We start from the raw sequence: 20684 nt of genomic DNA on the forward strand, positions 1-20684 counted from the left end.
ATAGCTCTAATATATTATCCCTTGTGAGAATAATGAATTCAGATCATACACAGTCCTCGAATTGGAACCGTAGTTGAGACCAAAATTTCTGCTGCTGAGACATTTGTTAAGTGAGTTCTGTCCCATTTTACGACCTTTCTTGCCACAGTTGTTAAGCGAATCACCGCAGTGGTTAACCTAGCATAACACAACTGAAAAGCAAATCTGGCTTCCCCATTGACTTTGCTGGCCAGAAGGTCACAAAAAGAGATCACGTGACCTTGGGGCACAGCAACAGTCTTAAGTACGAGTCAGTTGCCAAGCATCCGAATTTTGATTGCATGACCACAGGGATGCTGCAACGATCCTAACTGTGAAAAACGCTCGTGAGTCATTTTTCCAGGGCCACTGTAACTTTGAACAGTCACTAAAAGAAGGGTTGTAAGTCAAGAACATACCTGTATTTCCAAAAAAAATACCCATAGCATCCATTCTGGAGTGCCTTACCTGAAGAAATTAGTCCTCTAATCTTTCCTCATAAACAATTCAAAACCATGTTTTTTCTCACATTTTTCTATCCTTTGTCCAATTAGATGTTTGAAGATTGGTGCTTATTGTCCTTCTTGTTATTGCAAATTGCCCATAGAGTCTATGGAGATTCTCAGTCATCCAGGCCATGGTTGTCCCAAAGGTGCTGTTCAAAAGGTGACTGGATTTTCTTGGTTTTTTTTTCCATAAAAACATTTCACTTCTCATCCAAGAACTGAAAAAAAGAAACATTTTCAAGGGAAAAAAATCCAAGAAAATCCAGTTGTGAACAGCACCTTTAGGATGTTTCAATCAATCAGAATAGAGCTGAAAGGGGCCTTGGAGGTCTTCTAGTTCAACCCCCTGCTCAACCAGGAGACCCTATACTAGTGGTGGCGAACCTATGGCGCGCGTGCCAGAGGCGGCACTCGGAGCCCTCTCTGTGGGCATGTGTGCTGTTGCCCCAGCCCCACCTCCCCCCGAGGCCCCCTCCTCACCATCAGCCCCCCCCAGAGGAGAGTCGCCCCTGAGCGTGACTCACGTGGAGCAGCACAGCCAAGGACATGGCAGCTGGGCAGCAGGGACAAGACTCCACCCTCGCGCCCCATATCACGCAGTTGATACTGTGGGGTGCAGGCAGAGGGCATGGCTGCCATGGCGCTGCTGGTCTGCCTGGGCCAGGGGTAGGCAACCTTGGCTCTTTTATGATTCATGAACTTCAACTCCCAGAATTCCTGAGCCAGCGTGGCTCAGCATGGAAAGCTCTCCCTTTCCTCTCAGCATGGCTGGCTCAGGAATTCTGGGAGTTGAAGTCCATAAGTCATAAAAGAGCCAAGGTTGCCTACCCCTGGCCTGGGCGATCTGCGGTGGGCCATGGAGGCGGTGAGTGGCCCTGCAGGTGGGAGGAGTGGGGGCAGAGCAGGCGGGGCGGGGTGGAGCGGGGGGTTGGGGGCGGTTTTGGGGCCCTCAGTCTCTAAAAGGTTCACCATCACTGCTCTATACCATTTCAGACAAGTGGCTGTCCAGTCTCTTCTTAAAAACCTCCAGCAATGGAGCACCCACAACTTCTGAAGGCAAGCTGTTCCACTGGTTAATTGTCCTGTCTGTTCGGAAGTTTCTCCTTAGTTCCAGGTTGCTTCTCTCCTTGATTAGTTTCCATCCATTGTTTCTTATCCTGCCTCTGGTGCTTTGGTGAATAGGTTGATCCCCTCTTCTTTGTGGCAATAATAATAATAAAAATGTCCATAAAGTGTCCGATTCCACTCTCCTCCTCCGAGAAAGACAAGCAACAAATGAAATAATAATTATAATTTATTGCAAATGCAGCTATGACTAGGGAGACAAAACAGACTTTCTTTGCTTCACTTCTTTACTGGCTTTTTTGTTCATGCAATGTTAACTATCGGTAATAGGCAAGAAAAAGAATTAAACAGTAAACACAGGTAGTCCTTGACTTACGATTACAATTGTCTGCAAAATTTCGGCTGTTGAGACATTTGGTAAGTGAATTTTGCCCCATTCTAGGACCTTTCATGCCACCGTTGTTAAGTGAATCACTGCAGTTGTTAACTTAGTAACATGGTTGTTAAGTGAATCTGGCTTCCCCCCTTGACTTTGCTTCTCAAAAGGTGGCAAAAGGTTGATCACATGACCTGGGCAAAACAGCGACGGTCGTAAGCATGAACCAGTTGCCAAGCTGATTTGATCACGTGACCGTGGGGACGCTGCAAAGGTTGTAGGTGTGGAAAATGGTCATAAGCCACTTTTTTCCGGCGCCATTGTAACTTTGAAAGATCACTAAGTGAACTGTTGAAAGTCAAGGAGTTACCTTCAGGGAAAGGAAAGCTGCAAACAAAGAGAGGGCAAGTCATGGGTCATGCAGATCTGGTCCCTACCAAGACTTTTTTGATCACCCATCCATGGTTGCTCAGCATAACATAATCAAGGATAGAAAAAACTTCACTTTTGAGAGTTTTAACCTACTGTTAGAACAAGCAGATCTTCATGTTCTTATTCCTCTTTCTGGCATAAAAAAATCTGCATGTCTTTCCCAGGGATTGTGCAGAAGTACCCGGTACGGCAAAGATAGGCTCATGGATGGTATTCACATTGTTGTCCCAAAGCTGCTTTTTCAGGAGGCAACTGGCCTTTCTTGTTTTCTTTGAAGACATTTCGCTTCTCATCCAAGAAGCTTCTTCAGCTCTGACTGGATGGTGGGCAATGGAAGGATTTGCATTCCTTGCAAACAGCTGGCCATTTGCATTCTTTTATAGAGGCGTTGAGGCCATTTGGAGGTTTACCTGTGTCCTCAGGGTCACCTGAGTAGTGCAATTGTACTCACCCCCAACAGCCTTTGCCTGTCTTCAACAGTGAAGGGACACAGGGCAGAAAAACATCCTGCAGCCAAGAACACTCCACACACATTTGCACTACTCAGGTGACCTTGAGGACACAGGTAAGCCTCCAAATGGCCCCAATGACTCTCCAAAAGAATGCAAATGACTAGCTGTCTTCAAGGAATATAAATATGAATCCTTCCACTTCCCACCATCCAGTTAGAGCTGAAGAAGCTTCTTCGATGAGAAGTGAAACATCTTGAAAGAAAAACAAGAAAGTCCAGTTGCCTCTTGAAAAACATCTTTCAAACAACCGTGACCTGGATGACTGAGAATCTCCATATTCACATTGTCTCCTCTTGTCAGAATTAACTCGGGAGGCTATCGTGGTTAGGCCAGTACTTTCTTTATGTTTCCCCCACCCTAGGTCACTGTACTGATAATTACAGCAGAATTAAACTACCTTAATCTATTTCCTTCTGCCTAGGTTCTGGAACACCCATAAAGTTACAACACACAAGCTAAGGCTAGATTTAGAACACACTACGGTTGTCAGGAACCTGCCTGCACTCTCTCTCTCTCTCTCCCTCCCTCCCTCCCTCCCTCTCTCTCTCTCTCTCTCTTTCATTCCCCAAGAACAGTTGCAAGCTGAGAATACAAATCAGAGGGCAATTTGCTTGCAGCTCGGTCTGTTGGGAGGTCGCAGGCTATCTTTGTGTTCTGCTTGGTCATCAATAACTGATGAGCCCCTATTCCCCCATGCATGGGATTATCAATTTCTCTTGAACCTCATGGGGAGGCAAACTCAAAGGGAGGGAAAGGAAGATAGCAAGGAAGGCCCATCATCAGAGCTGTTGCTCGAATATTTCCCTCTGTAACTAAGGGAAAAAACTTTACCCCAAACTTTACTTTTGATAAGACCCGGTTCAGTTGTTGGCTACTCATTAAAACAGCCTGTTGTTGTTAGCTGCGAAGTCGTGTCCGACCCATCGCGACCCCATGGACAATGTTCCTCCAGGACTTCCTGTCCTCTACCATCTTCTGAAGTCCATTGAAGCTCATGCCTACTGCTTCAGTGACTCCATCCAGCCACCTCATTCTCTGTCGTCCCGTTCTTCTATTGCCCTCAACCTTTCCCAGCATTAGGCTCTTCTCCAGTGAGTCTTTCCTTCTCATTAGGTAAAACAGCCTAGATGCAGTATTTAAGTGGGTGGGGGGAATCCTATCAATGCAGAACTTACTACTGAGCAGATTATGACAAGGATCTCCTCCTCCTCCTTCTCCCTCTTTACCACTTTGGGTGTTGAGGGAGACACAATATTGTGGTTCTTGCACTTTTAGCAGCCTCAACCATTGTTATCTGATGCTATTGAAGTGTGTCTTTGATGTTTGTCTCTCCATCTTCTTCTGGGTCTGCCTCATGTTCTTTGGCCTTCTTCTCTTTTTGTATATGCCTTGGGTGTCATGGACAGATGAAACTCTTCAAAGAACTTTGAGGCATTGTTTACCTTAAAGAATCTTTATTTGAATAGCATAGCATCGGCACGTACATAGTCGAAGCCAAAATCTGAATTCCCCTCCCCTGAACACATACTATCAAAGCACAATTCCCTCCTCTAATTAACGGTCATAAATCACATTCTCCAATTAGTTTGAAATGCAGACTTTCCCTCCAGTTCTCCAACCCACCATTTCTTATCATCTCTTATTTCAAACAACCTTAGATCACACACTACTACAATCTTGTTATGTCTAACTAATTCCCATACACATTCTTCCTCTCCCCCACCCCCCCAGTATCATCTAATTCTAACTCTAAGAGTTACACACAAGTTAAGGAAAATGGCTGCATCTCCATATATTGTCAAAGCAAGAACATCCGATGTTAGCAGCGTTGACATTGTGTGGTCTAGAATCCCAGTACATTCTTCTCCAGGTGAACTAAGCACTTAACTTGCTGTCTGTATACAAGGATCTCATCCATACTCAGTTAAAAAAAAGAAATTGCTGCTAACCCCAAATCTTCCTCCGAAAGCTAGGCGTACACTTCACTATTTCCCTGCCTTCACATCTCATACACCTTTCTCTCCCTCTTCTTTGTTATTATTGTTTTTGCCGTGGTTAGAATTTTGATTGGAATGTCTTTCGGAACCAGAGGTGGCCTGAGTTTTAAAACTGTAACACTCTAAATATATGCCGAGTTGATACTTACTTTGAAGAATTTCTGAAATGTCACGACATTAAAGGATTGAAGGGATGAAACTGGCCAAGGAGAGGTGGAACTTTGTGCGACTGGAAGCCACCAGAAGGAAAGAGATGGAGAAGCTCCTTCCAACAGACAAGATCAATGAACTGCCTTGAAAGAAGCAGCAAACCTTATGGACTCACTTCATATCCAAATTTACTTGTCACAGCCAACAGATAAAACATATCAATCCTGAACTTGTGGGTTTGTTCGTTTTTCCTGCCTTTTACTAACCAATACAAGGAAGCTCTTTTGGGGCCTAAAATTGGTCAAAGAAGAATTACCACTCTCCTCCCCCATTTTTGCTTTAATTGACGTTTTGACAATTAGACAGTGTGCTTTTTGATAACTGGTGCAAAATCTCTCTTGAGAATTATTGTCACATGTTTCTCCCATTTTTACAATGGTTGTCCTTGGTATCTTTGGGTATTTTGATTTTTTTTTTTAATAGGTTGGGGAAGCCTCTTCTTAAAAGCCTCCAGTGATGGAGCACCCACAACTTCTGGAGAGAAGCCGTTTCCACTGATTAATTGTTCTCATTGTCAGGAAATTTCCTAGTTCTAGAATAGCTTCACTCAGTGGATTAGAAAAATTTATAAGCCTTGACCAATTCAAGGGAAAAGTCTCATGTTTTTAAAAATGTGTTAATTACTTTTCCTGCTGTAATTATACAAACCTTCTAAATTTTATTGAATAAAAGCCATTGGCCAGGCTCAATGAATTACATTTTCTTTTCATGAAAATTATCTGCTCAAGTTAATGTATCTCTTCCATTAGTTTCGATGGGATCCCCATATGATTAGTTCACTCTGATTTCTATGTAACATAACTGCCATTAAAATGGTATCTTTCCTTTATTCTGACTACCATCCAAAAGATGTGTGTGTGTGTGTGCATGTGCATGTGTGTGTGTGTAAGGAAGGAAGGAATGCGTGTGTGTGCACGCACACACACACACACACATATATATATATATACTGTATACATACGTAGACACACATACATATCAAGGAGTTGAGGTTTTCATTGGCTTGCAAGAAAGGTCCGCCTTTTAAGATTTTAAATTATCCTTCTTCCTAGTTCATACCACATTTTTTTCCCCAGGGACTGACAGAAGGAGAAAACAAATGAAGAGCTGGCTAAATTAACCATAATTATGTAGCTTTTCTGGAAGACTGATCCTGGATTTTTCCCAAAAGCACAATTTGTTTTAACTGGTTGTGTATCATGTGTGAATGCAACCGTAACAATATCAGGAAATAATTTAAAGTATGAAGTATTTTAGAAGATATTCTTCTCCAAACATCTGAGACCAGTTTGCTGCATTATTTAAATCATGTGATTTTATTCACATGCGCAGATAAAGAATGTGTTGGAATCAGGTCTGTTACCTTAATATTCAGGATTTGTCCAATTGTATCTTATGATCCTATATTTATTAAGCAAGAATTGACCGCATATAGATTCTAAAACAACAATTCCTTTCAGAATTATTTTTAGTTCTTCAGACAAGTGATGGGGTGGAATTCAAAACAAAGATGCTTACTTAGATCAACAAAACTGCACAACTAAGGCCTTAAAATGCTATTAGTGGTCCAATGTGGAAGTAATAATTTGTCAATTAATGTGAGCATTGGATAACGAGATTGTAAAATGACAAACAGAATTTCTTTTTATGATGAAGGCTAAATAGCTTTTTATGAAGACACAAGTAACTTGGTATCACCCGACTGGACATGGAGATAGACAAGAATAAACCATTCAGATCATTTTGCCCTATTTCTCTTCCAATGAGCTGTCAGTGAGAGATGGGTCTGTGAAGGAGGATTTCATAAAGGAAGCTATCCAGATTGGAGATAAAAGCATCTTTGAAAACAAGCCAAAGATGCTGCTGCTTGCTGGCTGCAGGTACTTAAGATACCAATATGTTTAGCTTTGGATAGTGCAGGTGGAGTTAATACCTGTGTTTGGAATTGCCATTGCTCATACTGTGTTTGTATAAGGTGAATGACAATCACAAACATATTGCAACTGAAGAGACAATCTTGCGGGCCACAGCTTGCTCATTTGTCATACACAACGATGAAGGAGCTTCCATTAAGACTATGCAAAACACAATGTTCCAAAGCCTGATCTTCCATTAATACAAAGATTCCTTGGGGTTAAGGTGACTGAGCAGGCGATCATAATAGATGACTTGTTCATTGTGGACATTAAGTTGGTTGGCTCCTATCCAACCACAGGAGGCAGGACACTTTATCCAAGTTGGGTATAAAGGTAAGAGACAGGAAAATAGACATGGTTTGCTTGTTGCGGCTATAAATCTTACTGAAGATTGTCCAGACAGAATCTGTTTCAGGAAACTCTCCAACTTATGGAGAATGGGTTTACCAACATTTGTCACCTTTGGAATTGCTATGCTCAGAAACAATTGATTTGAATTTCAGGTGCTGAGAACAAGCATCTTGTTTTGAGATTTGAGAATTGTTGTCTTGAAGATTTTTCTACGGCATCTGGTTGACCATCCTTCCTTGAAATTTCATGCTTGGCTAATTGTACATCTAAGCTCAATTCTTATAATTTTAGATTTTATTTTATGACTCCTGCTTCTGGTATCTATTAGTTCTTAATCTGTAACTGGCAGTCTGTTTCAAGCAAGGCAACATCAGACATATCCAGAGTTTTATCCAGGGAATCAAACTATTTTTATGAGTTAGGAAACAATGGATTGTTAAGAAAAAGCTCCAGTAATTCAAACTATAGGGCAGACATGTCAAACACAAGGCCCGGGGGCCTGATCCGGCCCGCGAAGTGGTTTCATGCGGCCCGCGAAGCCATCCTGGAAACAGTGAGGGAACGGCCCCCGCTGCCTTGGCCCTGGCCCAGAGACCCTCCTCCTGCCAGAGACCCTCAGATCTGTCCCACTCCTGCCCAGGCCCCCATAGGCACCCATGATGCGAACAATGCAGAGGTGGCCACGCCCACCCAGTAGGCCATATGCACTCTAGCCACGCCCACCCAGTAGGCCACGCCCACCCTGGCCACACCCACCCGGCCCCTTGAGGGAAAGCGCAATGCTGAGGTGGCCCTCAATGAAATTGAGTTTGACACCCCTGCTATAGGGCATTCGCTCAGTATCCTTCTAAAGGAAATTGTTTCTTGTGAGCTACCTTGTGAGATCGGTATATTTTACCGTGCTTCTGGATACTCATTGGACAGTTATTCCTCGGCCACATGCTGACTGACTTAGGAAAAGGAAGGATGATCACTTGGTCTTGATACAAATTCATGGGCTTAACCCAACAGCCTTTGCCTTAAAACGATAAAGAGTTTCGAGTACCATTCGGGATCATGTTTAACGATGCTTCTCTACTCGAAATTCCTGCCATTCACAACCATTAAAAAGTGAGTGGGAAGAGATGGGTTTTTCTAATGCGCATCTCTATTCGTGAAATGCAATCCCATAAATAGAACATTTACCTGGCATATTGCTATTCTTCCAGTGACACACACACACAAAACTAGAGCATTCCATCAGCAACTGTTTTCTTTAGCAACACTTGTATAGATTTTTCTAGGCTGCAACAGGCTGGTATATTATTGGGTTTAAGGTAAAGTTTTCCCCATCAATGTCTGACTGTCATGTCTGGCTCTAGGGACGGTGGTCATCCCCATTTCTTGGCCGAAGGACACAGCGTTGTCTCAAGATATTTCTGTGGTCATGTGGCCAGCAAGGATATACGCTAAGGCACACAGAATGCTGTTACCTTCCCACTGAAGTGGTACCTAGTAATCTACTTGCATTTGCATGCTTTCAAACTTCTAGGTGGGCTATTGGGTTTTATATTCATAGAAATCAGAGCAGTTAACTGAATAGGGAGCCTGTTGCAAACAACATAACCAATTACATTATCTTGTCCAATTGGTTCCTGCTTTTTAGCTAAAACTCACTAGCTCTCTAACCAACTGGATTAAGCTTCCTCAACTACTGGCGAGGTGATAGCAGATGTTGTAAGTAAACAAACAGGCTGGGAAATCTGGTCTAAGATGCCTTCTCATTCTCACCAGAACCTCTTGCTTTTTTTTTTTGAGCCACCTTTCTTTACTATACCTCCCCTACTCAATTATTTGTGTGTTGGCACAGCAAACGGCAATAGCCCTTAGACTTATATACCACTCCATAGTGCTTTACAGCACTCACTAAGCAGTTTGCAGAGTCAGCATATTGCCCTCAACAATCTGGGTGCTCATTTTACTGACCTTGAAAGGGTCGAAGGCTGAGACAATCTTGAGCAGGTCAGGATCGAACTCCTGGCAGTGGGCAGAATTAGGCTGCAATACAGCATTCTGACCACTGCACCACCACACAGCTATCAATCTTCCAAACCCTGGGGTATATAAATACACTGGAGTAAATTAAGACTCCAGTAAATTCTCCGCATAATAATTTCCATTGCTGAGATTCTGGGATGGCTTTGCATCACAGAAGTCACTCTCAATATTGCTCACAGGGCTATTGAGTGAACAGAATGGAGTTATTATATGCAGCCTCTTAATCTTCAAGAGGAAAGGCAGGAAGTTAATGAAAGAACAGAGAAAGAAAGAAAAAAAACATTTTCAAGTAATCAAACGAGCTATTTCTGGATTTACCGGCACTTTATTGGAATTAATATTGCTGACCATACTGTTCCATTTAAAAACTAAACTAAACTTGAAATGTTCTTCTCACCTCTTGACATTCAAGGGTAGCTTATTTCAGGAATCTTTATGACATAATATAACCCTTTTTTTACAACAACCAATCAAACATTACTTATTCAAGCTGACATTTACATTATCTTAATTTGAAATAAGATGCAATTGAGTTTTTCATAATTTCTTGATACTGTTTGATTTTAAACTAATGCACCTACCCTGCCAAGAAAGACAGATATTAATGAAAACAAAGTTGCTTACGTTGCTTATTAGTATATTTCAGTTAGAGGGAGAATGACCCTAACGTTTATTATGGCCAAACGTTCACATAAGTTCAGCTTCTCCAACCAATTTAACAATCAACTTCTCAGAATGACCAAGACATATTTTCTAATCGAGGATTTGATCTTTTCTGGGCAAACTTCCCAGAGAGAACTTCAATGGCTGCTAGGACATCATGGCTGCTAGAACATATGCAGGGAGATCAAATAACAAGTTTGAGGGAATTATTTGTCTGCGCCAGCTGGTATGTCTTCACTATACTCATCTGTTTTTAGGCAGTCTACTGTAGTTTCTAAACCATTGCTTGATCCATCCTGCCATCTACTGACTATATTCTAGAAGGACAGCAGTTTGATAAATTGATAAATTTGATAAATCCCAAGACACATATAATAGGTAGTCCTTCTTACCTAAAAATATCCATAGGCTTCTCTCTCTCTTCTTCTGGCAAACTCTGGTAAAGGTTCCCCCGCAAATGCGTGCTAGTCGTTTCCAACTCTAGGGGCCGGTGCTCATCTCTGTTTCAAAGCCGAAGAGCCAGCGCTTGTCCAAGAATGTCTCCGTGGTCACGTGGCCGGCATGACTAGACGCCAAAGGCGCATGGAACGCTGTTACCTTCCCACCGTAGTGGTCCCTATTTTTCTACTTGCATTTTTACGTGCTTTTGAACTGCTAGGTTGGCAGAAGCTGGGATGAGTAACAGGCGCTCACTCTGTTACGCGGCACTCGGGATTCGACCCGCCAAACTGCCAACCTTCTGATCGACAAGCTCAGCATCCTAACCGACTGAGCCACCGTATCCCTATGTTTCTTCTAACTACACCATTGCATTTTGACTTACTACGAGTCTGATGTGGAAACCACATGAAGGTAGGATTAACACTTTTTAAAACAGATTGTAGCAACTCCTAAAATTGGGAGGGGATGGGAAACTATTGCTATCTCCACCATCATCCTTGATTGTCCTCAAACCCAGATATTGCCTACTCTCCAGCTTAAATGGGGAGAGACAAAATTTAAATGTTTCAATCAAGAACTAGCAGGGAGCCAAGTGTTTCCCCTCTTGATATAATCTATGCAACTAATAAATTCACAGACATTTTTGCTGACAACTAAGATACGAACTGTGAAGGCCAGCCATGACATATCTATGAAATCCAGGCAATCAGGAAGAAAAAATAACAATATATGAATTGTAGTGTTGGAACAGCTTGGCCTAGGAGTAAAACAAAACAGTTCATTACTAGATGAAATCAAAGCAGATCCTTACTGGAAATAATTAATAATGACACTAAAGCTTAAGTGTTTAGGATACATGATGCAATGACAAGTGTCGTCAGGAAAAACCTTGATTTTGGGGGGAGGAGGAATCAAAAGCAATAGAAAAAAGAGGCAAGGTGGCCTGATAATATGACAAAAGCATGAACTTCAAAAATGTCAGGAAACAGTAGGATCTGTGATGCTCTGAGCTTGGTTGTTTTCTTGCAGACGTTTCATTATCCAACTAGGTAACATCATCAGTGCTAGAAGGCCACTGTTACATGTGTATAGATAGAGAGCAAACAGTTATTGCTAGATGAGTTTGGAAAAATAATTATGCAGTAATATAGTGTCAGAAGTGACTGAATGACTTACCAACAGCAGCGATACAGTAAATGGATATTGTTTGGGTTTATGATTCTTACCAATTCCAGTTAATATGGTCAATGGCAGAATAACAGAGTTAGAAGGGAGATCTTTCAATCCAATTCCTCTGCTCAACCAGGAGACCCTAAGCAATATAAAGCGGTACCAATACTTCATGTGATCTGTTGATACAGCCTAAGACTGCATTGGCTTTTTCCGCAGCTGCAGCACACTGCTGGCTCATGTTTAATGTTCTGTCCACCAGGACTCCTAGATCCCTCTCACAGTTACTGCTCTTGAGTCAATAATTACCACCAATCCTATACCTGTGCATTTGGTTTTTCTTGCCTAATTGTAAAACCTTACTTTTCTCACCATTAAATTGCATTTCATCGTAGAAGGCCCAGTGTTCAAGTATGACAAGACTCATTGGGATCTTGAGTCCATCTTCTAAATTGTTGACTACTTCCCCCCATTTCATGTGCCATTTCATCCCACAAAGTTTCAGTAATGGTGACTATGCCCTCTCGGGGGGCCCTCGTGTACTTCCAAGTTCCACCCTATTTGTTCCTCATATTTTGAGCTTTAGTTTATAGCCACCCTAGTCCTTTTTAACTGATCCTGTGTTTGCTTCCTACATCTCCTGTTTTGTATCTGAGTTCCCCTTCTTTTTTATCACTTGGTTGGTTGCCTTGAGGTTCATGCCTGGGATTAGCTCCTAAAAACTGATCTCCCTGCCCCCTCCAGTTTTAGTTGAAAGCCCTTCAAATAAGGCAATGCCTGCTGGTTTCCAAAAATGTTCTTCATGGTTCTTGTAAGAAGTAGCCCAATCCCTGCCCAACCCCCCCCCCCCATACAGGTATTGTAGACCCTACTCCAAGAATGCAAAGTTCTCTTCACAGCACCATCTCTTAAGCCAGGGCTTTGCGTCAAAAGTTTTGCGTTCCTTCATTGGATGCCTACCTTTCGTTGGGGTGCAGAGGAAACCAACACCTGTGCCCCCATCTCTTTGGCTTTCAGGCCTAGCTGCTCATAGCCTCTTGATATCATTTGCAGGCTCTTTGTCATAATTATTCATCCTCACACTAAAAGAGAAGAAAGGCATAATAATCTGTGGACTTCATTATTTTAGTAAGCCTCTCAGTCAGTCTTTGCTCTTTGCCCCTGGGAGACGGCCAACCTCCCTAGATAGATTGTCCAGTCTACAATTGCTGGTTCAGTTTCTCTGAGCAACGAGCCTCCTATCACCAACACAGGCTTTTTTTCCCCCCTTGAAGTATGGTCTACCTTTTTTCCCCCTTGCACTGGTACATTTAATGATATCACTTCTGCGGATGTCTGCATGCTTTCTTCCAAAGGGAGATTATGAAATGGATTGTTTAGCTTAGCGGTTCCCAACCTTTTCTATACTCCACACCCCTAGAACGCTTCTGATATATTCTCGCACCCCTTACAAAAGTTCAAAATAACGGCAACAAATTATGCATGTACACTATAATTTTGAAACTTCTAAACCCAAGTTTTTGTACCCCCTGGAATATCGTCTCATACCACCAGGGGGTGCAAGCACCCCTGCTTGGGAACGCCTGGTTTAGCTCCATTGGGGCTGGATGGACTTTTTTGTTTGTTTGTTTTTTACTTCTGAGTGACATGTCACCATTGGTCCATATCCAAACATTCATTTTTCTCTGTTAATTGTTCCTCATTGTGTTAAGTTTGATCGCAGTCTGCTTTCTTTAACTGAAGTTTCTTTGTTGTTGTTGTTGTTTTGACTCTCAGGGCAGTTAGACTTATCATTAGACTCTGAATTTTTAACTCAACTCTTTCAATTAGTTTACATTTGGTACACATATAATTTGGGTCTTCCACAGAATATATACCTGGCACATATTCTGCATAACTGTTGTTTTAAAAAGTGTTTTTATATATAAAAATTATAAAAACGTAAGTTAAAAATTGTATCATTCAAAACCTAACCTTTTTAGTTTTAAAAGTTTAAATTTAGGGTTTTTAAAAAAAATGAAAATTGGATTTAAGAAAGCTTTTAATCTCTTGAGGTTAATGCTGGAATAATATTTATTATCGTGCCTCTTGTGGCTAAGCGTTGAAATTCCTTTACTAATCTCCCATGCTGCCACCATTCATTTACTTACCCTGGTAGGTGGTGGAAAAAACACTGGTCAAGGGAAAAAATAATTTGAAGGAAAAGTGAAAATAAGGAATGGATTCAAATTATTGTCCTGTCAGTGCTTTCTTTAGGTTTTCACTCCATTTTACGGTGGTTCTCCGTATCTGTGGGGGATTGAGATCATGCATTTAAGTGTTACGCTTTAAATGGCTTTAAAGTATCTCCTTCTTCTCTGTATATTAGCAAACTATGCAATCCCCATGAATACTGATAAGGAAATGGAAAAGACAGACCCTTGGCATTAGGAAAGAATGACAATTCTGCTCATTGAGAAAGGCAAAACAACAACAACAACAATAATAAAGTTGGAAGGGACCTCGGAGGTCATCTAGTCCAACCCCCTGCTCAGGCAGGAAACCCTATACCATTTCAGACAAATGGCTGTCCAGTCTCTTCTTAAAAACTTCCAGTGTTGGAGCATTCACCACTTCTGGAGGCAGGTGGTTCCACTGGTTAATTGTTCTCACTGTCAGGAAGTTTCTCCTTAGTTCTAGGTTGCTTCTCTCCTTGATTAGTTTCCATCCGTTGCTTCATGTCCTGCCTTCCGGCGCTTTGGGGAACAGCTTGACCCCCTCTTCTTTGTGGAAGTCCCTGAGATATTGGAACACTGCTATCATGTCCCCCCTCGTTCTTCTCTTCATTAAACTAGACGTACCCAATTCCAGCAAACATTCCTTTTAGGTTTTAGCCTCCATTCTCCTAATCATCTTTGTTGCTCTTCTCTGCACTCTTTCTAGAGTCTCAACATCTTTTCTACATCGTGGTGACCAAAACTGGATGCAGTATTCCAAGTGTGGCCTTACCAAGGGATTGTAAAGTGGTATTAGTACTTCACGTGATCTTGATTCTATCCCTCTGTTAATGCAGCCAAGCACTGTGTTGGCTTTTTTGGCAGCAGCAGCACACGGCTGGCTCATATTTAAGTGATTGTCCACTAGGACAAACATCTTTATTAGTGTTCATTTCTATCCCACCTTCAATATTTTTACAGATAACTCAAGGCAGCTAACCTATCCAAACACAACTTTCCTCCTCCTCCTCCTCCTTTCTCTCTACAGCCACCACCTTGTGAGGTGGGTTGGGCTGAGAGAACGACTGTCTCAAGGCCATCCAGCTGGCTTTCACAGCTAAGGCAGGACTTGAACTCACGGTCCAATTTTCTAGCCTGATGTCTTAGCCACTACTAGACCTACACAGCAATTGGTTGGGTAATCTAACACAGGGCTCCTCAACCTTGGCAACTTTTAAGACTTGTGGACTTCACTTCCCAGAATTCCTCAGCCAGCTTGTGGAGTTGAAGTCCACAAGTCTTAAAAGTTGCCAAGTTTGAGGACCCCTGATCTAACATCAAGCCAATAAACTAGTGCAATGCTATCCTTCTCGTCACACATGTGCACACGTGCACCAATTGCAGAGAAAGCAGTGGTAAATTTGGAATTATAGACTGACCTGCGGATTGCCAGGCTGACAGCTTCTCTTAGCTATTACGTTACGGTGATTGCCTCTGTTTTTTATGCGCTAACAAAGAGACTCAAATCCTCTGTGGGTTTGCTGGGTGAGTGTAATGGAGGACTACAGCCATTCCAATAAAGATAAAACCATGATACAGAAAGTAGAGGTTCCCCGTGGTTTTGCCCCTCCAGGAACCTAAACAAGCAGACTTCCTGGGGATTTGTCTGGCTCCAGCTCAGTGGAAGAGCTAGTAAGAATTAAGACCACCTGTTAAGTCCAAATCTAGAAATCTTCAAAAGAGCCTCCAGTGCAAAAACCCCCCGGAACAGAATCCCTCTGGATTGAAAAATCTCTTTGAAGGCAAGCCCTTGTTAAGAGTTTCCCCCACACTTCTCCCTTTGCAGAGAAGCCAATACACCACCTTCTTTCTTCTCTCCTACTGTGCCTGAAGCTGATTAAATACAAGGGGAAAAAAGAAAGGACTATTGGCGCTCAAACAGAAATCAGAGCAAACTCAAACTGTATTCTTCCCATTAGAGATAGGCACGCTCTTTCTCATTCAGACGCGTTTCTGACAACGTAGTCACATTAATGAATCAGTGGAATTCTATGCAAATCAGAATGACTGAACCACCAAAACATTGCAAAAATGGTCTCTTCTCTACAGCTAGAAAGGGTTGCATTAAATCAGTCAATTCTAACAACCTAATGTGTTGGACTACAATCCCATCCTCCCCAAGAAGCGTCCTCAGGCTGCAGACTGAATGCAATGAACTCTAACCCAGCTAAAGGTCATCAAAGCTGACCTTTGGTGGGGAAAGCTGGATTACACAATCACTTGCATGAGAAATACAAAATATTATTTTTCCAGACCTTTTATCCTTCTCACTTGTCAATACGTCTCTACTGATATTTCATCTTTCATCCAAGCAACGTATCTGGTATTATACACACACTTGTAATATTTTAATCACATTCTGAAACATGTTATACTAAGATTTGCTAACATGAAATAACCCAATAAACTTTATGGCCCCAGTAAAAATGTAGGGTCCATCTTATTCAGCACTATAACCACAGTCCAGATCAGGGGTAGGCAACCTTGGCTCTTTTAGGACTCGTGGACTTCAACTCCCAGAATTCCTGAGCCAGCATGGTTGGCTCAGGAGTTCTGGGAGTTGAAGTCCACGAGTCCTAAAAGAGCCAAGTTTGTCTACCCCTGGTCCAGATGAACTGTTAAGACTAACTTCAAGATTACAAGGTAGGTAAAGTAGGTAGATTTGGGGAGAACACAACCATTTTAACACAACTGGCAGAGTGCAACCTCCCAGCATACCCCCACTACCTACTGCTGCTTTCACATTGGCTCCCAAACCTTATTCTATTTCCCTCCCCATCCCTCTAAAATGAAAAGCCTAAACCTTAGTGTCTACAGAGTTTCTCAGTCATCCAAAGTCATGGTTGTTCCAAAGGGGCTTTTTCAAGAGGCAACTGGACTTTGTTTTTCTTTGAAGATGTTTCACTTCTCATTGTAGAAGCTTCTTCAGCTCTGACTAGATGGTGGATGCAGGATGTTTTCTGCCCTGTTTCCCTCTCACTGGGGGAGAGGGCAGAAAACATATCCTGCAGCCAAGAAGCCTCCACACACACATTTGCACTACTCAGGTGACCCTGAGGACACAGGTAAACCTCCACATGGCCTCAAGGACTCTCTAAAACAGGGGTCTTCAAACTTGGCCCTTTTATGACTGGTGGACTTCAACTCCCAGAATTCCTCAGCCAGGCACGCTGGCTGAGGAATTCTGGGAATTGAAGTCCACCAGTCATAAAAAGGCCAAGTTTGAAGACCCCCGCTCTAAAACAAGGATCTTCAAACTTCACCCTTGTGGACTTCATCTCCCAGAATTCCTCAGTCATGCTGGCTGAGGAATTCTGGGAGTGGAAGTCCACAAGTCATAAAAGGGCCAAGTTTGAAGAGCCCCTGCTCTAAAAGAATGCAACTGACCAGTTGTCTGCAAGGAATATAAATCCTTCCATTCCCCACCGTCCAGTCAGAGCTGAAGGAGCTTCTTGGATGGGAAGCTAAACATCTTCAAAGAAAAACGAAGTCCAGTTGCCTCCTGAAAAAGCACTTTGGGGACCTAAACCTTAGTGAAATCAGCCCCCCCCCAAAAAAAGAAAATTCCTCAAGGAGAAGTTCTCTATTTCTCAGTGTTCCTTCATGTCAGCCAGTGGTGCAGATCACTTCTCAGCTGTGATCTAAGCAAGCAACCCAAGAAGCACAACCTCCTTTTTTCCCCAGAGTTTTTGCCAAAAAGTTCAAGCTCTTCCCCCATCAGGCCTCTATGGAATTGGTCCCACCCTTCTGCAGGTCCCACACCCACTAGATCAGAGGTCTTCAAACTCGGCCCTTTTATGACTCATGGACTTCAATTCCCAGAATTCCTCAGCCAGCATGCCTGGCTGAGGAATTCTGGGAGTTGAAGTCCATGAGTCATAAAAGGGCCGAGTTTGAAGACCTCTGCACTAGATCCATGAATCCATGACTAGGGGAAAACCAGCAAATTGCAAGCCAGAGTCTGCCAAGACTCAAGCCTCACCTTGCTTCAAGACACCCGCTTTTCACTCTTGTACACACCTGGGCAGTGACCAGGTGCTTCCAGCACTCTGGAGGGCAAGGGAAGGATATTTCCTGCCCCTTCCTAACCCAGACTTTTTTTTTGGTAATTTTTAAATCCCATTTATATCCCGCCCTTCTCCAAAGACTCAGGGCGGCTTACAGTCTAAGCACAAATCAAATGTGTTTAGCAATAGCCTTCATTCTATGTATATGCCTGCTTATTAGGGCTTTCACACACACCCCCAGCGGCATTATTACAAAGTCAGCCTTAATTGCCCCCAACAATCTGGGTCCTCATTTTACCCCGCTCCGTACCCTAACTCTGACCTGAACCCCCGCAAAAGCCCTACGTGTACCCTGCCCTCTCTGCCTCTAAGAGGAGCCCGAGAGCCTTTTTAGGACTGCCGAAGCGGCAGCCCGAGTCTGCAGAAAGAACCCTGAAGTGTTATAGCGCAAACAAATAACGTTTATCTCTACGTTCCCAATTTGGCTCACCGTTTTTCTACAAGCTGGCATGGAAAGAGTCCAAAGAGACCGGTCTCGCAACCTCTGCTGACGCCGCTATCACCGGTTCGCAGCTGCTTCCTTAGAGGAACAATGAAAAGCCCGGAACAAGCGAGCAGCCGTGTTATGAGCGATGAGCGAATGAGTGGACGGGGTGGGGTGAGAGAGGTGAGGATCCTTTCCTAACTAGGTCAGGGGTTAGGCAACCTCGGCTCTTTTATTGACTCGTGGACTTCAACTCCCAGAATTCCCGAGCCAACACGGCTCAGTATGAAAACTTCTCCATTTCTCCTCAGCGTGGCTGGCTCAGGAATTCTGGGAGTTGAAGTCCACGAGTCTTAAAAGAGCCAAAGGTTGCCTACCCCTGAGCTAGGTAATTTAAAAAAAAAGAATGGGGTCTTTGCATCTACCACAGACTTCAGGCATTATTTCCACCCAGGCTGCTCAGTCAGGAAACGAGGGGGCTGGACTGGCTCACCTGCAGCCACGCCAAGCTTCTTTTCTTCCTTCTTGTCGCTGTGCTATTCGGGCCTTCGCGCGGGACCAGGGGTAGGCAACCTCGGCTCTTTGATGACTCGTGGACTTCAACTCCCAGAATTCCTGAGTCAGCTATGCTGACTCAGGAATTCTGGGAGTTGAAGTCCACGAGTCATCAAAGAGCCGAGGTTGCCTACCTCTGCGCGGGACCAACCTGAAGAAAGAACCTCCGAAGGCGCCCTCCGGCTGGGTAGAGATAGAGAAGTGGACGGCCTAGAGAAGATCTCTTCCGAAAGGAGTGGGGGGACTGCCACGGAGAACGGACAGGAAGTCGGCCATGCTTGGAAGGTGGCCGTGAAGGAGGCGGGGGACTGCCACAGGGAACGGACAGGAAATCGGCCATGCCGGTGAGGTCCCATGCAGAGGACTGGGTACGAAGAAGCCGGCGGTCATGCATAATAATAAACCTTTATTGGCAAAGTACAACACGTGTACATTGAGATTAGCTGAGCCTCCCCCCAACACACAGTGACAACAAACCCTCCATCCCACCACACCATGTGAACCCACTACACCACACACCGGCCTCCCAAGTCAATTCTGCATAAGATTATGTCCCATTTAAAAGCCTAACAGCCCACGGATAAAAGCTATTTTTCAGCCTGTTGGTACGGCTGGCTATACTCCTATATCTCCTACCCCAGGGGTAGGCAACCTCGGCTCTTTGATGACTCATGGACTTCAACTCCCAGAATTCCTGAGTCAGCTATGCATAGAAGAGGGAGCAAGCACAAAACCAAAGACACCAGCCTGAAGATGACGAGTGGGACCTCGTCGAAACGTCGCCAAGACACCCTCAATCCTACACGGGAAAAGACTTGAATACGCCAGGACCTACATACCTATACCTGTGAAAATCTACGAAAACATATATTTATCTCAATTGCTGAGCCTCTGAATTTTGAACTATGGTGCTGAAGAAGACTCCTGTGAGTCCCTTGGACTGCAAGGCGATCAAACCGGTCAGTCCTAGAGGAGATCAACCCTGACTGCTCTTTAGAAGGCCAGATCCTGAAGTTGAAACTCAAATACTTTGGCCAGAAGGGAGGACTCACTGGAGAGGAGCCTAATGCTGGGAAAGATTGAGGGCAATAGAAGAAGGGGACGACAGAGAATGAGGTGGCTGGATGGAGTCACTGAAGCAGAAGTCGTGAGCTTAAATGGACTCCAGAAGATGGTAGAGGACAGGAAGTCCTGGAGGAACGTTGTCCATGGGGTTCGCAACTAACAACTATACATATATTATGTATGTATATACATATATGTATATATGAACATGTATGTGTATATATATACACATATATATATATAAATACATACATATGTTTATACATACATATATATGTATGTATGTGTCCCAAAGTCATGTGATTCCCCTTGTACAACCTTCTCACCAGCAAAAACAACGGGGAAAGCAGATTCACTTAACAACCTGGTTACTAACTTCACAACTGCAGTAATTCATGTAACAACTGAGGCAGGAAAGGCAAAACGAGGCAAAATTCACTTAATGTCTCAACAACAGAAATGTTGGGCACAATCATGGTCTAAGTCGAGGACTACCTGTACTTTGCCCTCTCACCGTCATATACCACCATCCCACCTGCACACGCTCACCCTATCACACTCCTGGAGGGCCCTGATGAGGTCTGGTGGAAAAAACAAACATGACAGTTACATTTGGAGAGTGTC

General features: G+C 43.4%; 1 long non-coding RNA gene across 1 annotated transcript; it reads right to left on the minus strand.

The window, feature by feature from the left end:
- Positions 1–1824: 1824 nt before the first annotated feature.
- LOC310640194 lies at positions 1825–19151 on the minus strand. Its single transcript, XR_014492489.1, has 3 exons — positions 18934–19151; positions 18447–18536; positions 1825–2352 (listed from the first exon to the last, which is right to left on the minus strand). It is a non-coding gene; the product is annotated as an uncharacterized lncRNA (long non-coding RNA).
- Between the last annotated feature and the right edge of the window lie 1533 nt (positions 19152–20684).

The sequence above is a fragment of the Vipera ursinii genome, assembly GCF_947247035.1.
Source record: "Vipera ursinii genome assembly, chromosome: 4".
NCBI classification, from domain to species: Eukaryota; Metazoa; Chordata; class Lepidosauria; order Squamata; family Viperidae; genus Vipera; species Vipera ursinii.